We start from the raw sequence: 1,869 nt of genomic DNA on the forward strand, positions 1-1,869 counted from the left end.
ACACACATATACACACACACACACACATACACACACACACACATACACACACGTATATACACACACATACACACACATACACACACGTATATACACACACACACATACACATATATACACACACACACATACACATATATACACACACACACATACACATATATACACACACACACATACACATATATACATACACACACATACACATATATACATACACACACATACACATATATACATATACACATACACATATACACATATACACATATATACATATACACATATATACATATACACATATATACATATATACATATACACATATATACATATACACATACATATATACACATACATATATACATATACACATATATACATACATATACACATATATACATATACACATACATACATACATATACACATATATACATATACACATACATATATACATACATATACAGTGGGTACAGAAAGTATTCAGACCCCTTTAAATTGTTCACTCTTTGTTTCATTGCAGCCATTTGCTAAAATCAAAAAAGTTCATTTTATTTCTCATTAATGTACACTCAGCACCCCATCTTGACAGAAAAAAACAGAAATGTAGAAATTATTGCAAATTTATTAAAAAAGAAAAAGTGAAATATCACATGGTCATAAGTATTCAGACCCTTTGCTGTGACACTCATATTTAACTCATGCTGTCCATTTCTTCTGATCCTCCTTGAGATGGTTCTACTCCTTCACTGGAGTCCAGCTGTGTTTAATTAAACTGATTGGACTTGATTAGGAAAGGCACACACCTGTCTATATCAGACCTTACAGCTCAAAGTGCATGTCAGAGCAAATGAGAATCATGAGGTCGAAGGAACTGCCCAAGGAGCTCAGAGACAGAATTGTGGCAAGGCACAGATCTGGCCAAGGTTACAAAAGAATTTCTGCAGCACTCAAGGTTCCTAAGAGCACAGTGGCCTCCATAATCCTTAAATGGAAGAAGTTTGGGACGACCAGAACTCTTCCTAGACCTGGCCGTCCAGCCAAACTGAGCAATCGTGGAAGAAGAGCCTTGGTGAGAGAGGTAAAGAAGAACCCAAAGATCACTGTGGCTGAGCTCCAGAGCTGCAGTAGGGAGATGGGAGAAAGTTCCACAAAGTCAACTATCACTGCAGCCCTCCACCAGTCGGGGCTTTATGGCAGAGTGGCCCGATGGAAGCCTCTCCTCAGTGCAAGACAAATGAAAGCCCGCATAGAGTTTGCCAAAAAACACATGAAGGACTCCCAGACTATGAGAAATAAGATTCTCTGGTCTGATGAGACCAAGATTGAACTTTTTGGCGTTAATTCTAAGCGGTATGTGTGGAGAAAACCAGACACTGCTCATCACCTGCCCAATACAATCCCAACAGTGAAACATGGTGGTGGCAGCATCATGCTATGGGGGTGTTTTTCAGCTGCAGGGACAGGACGACTGGTTGCAATTGAAGGAAAGATGAATGCGGCCAAGTACAGAGATATCCTGGAAGAAAACCTCTTCCAGAGTGCTCTGGACCTCAGACTGGGCCGAAGGTTCACCTTCCAACAAGACAATGACCCTAAGCACACAGCTAAAATAACAAAGGAGTGGCTTCGGAACAACTCTGTGACCATTCTTGACTGGCCCAGCCAGAGCCCTGACCTAAACCCAATTGAGCATCTCTGGAGAGACCTGAAAATGGCTGTCCACCAACGTTCACCATCCAACCTGACGGAACTGGAGAGGATCTGCAAGGAAGAATGGCAGAGGATCCCCAAATCCAGGTGTGAAAAACTTGTTGCATCATTCCCAAGAAGACTCATGGCTGTACTAGCTCAAAAGGGTGCTTC

This window comes from Anarrhichthys ocellatus, unplaced genomic scaffold (genome assembly GCF_004355925.1).
Source record: "Anarrhichthys ocellatus isolate YVR2014 unplaced genomic scaffold, GSC_Weel_1.0 scaffold141, whole genome shotgun sequence".
In the NCBI taxonomy this organism is placed as follows: domain Eukaryota; kingdom Metazoa; phylum Chordata; class Actinopteri; order Perciformes; family Anarhichadidae; genus Anarrhichthys; species Anarrhichthys ocellatus.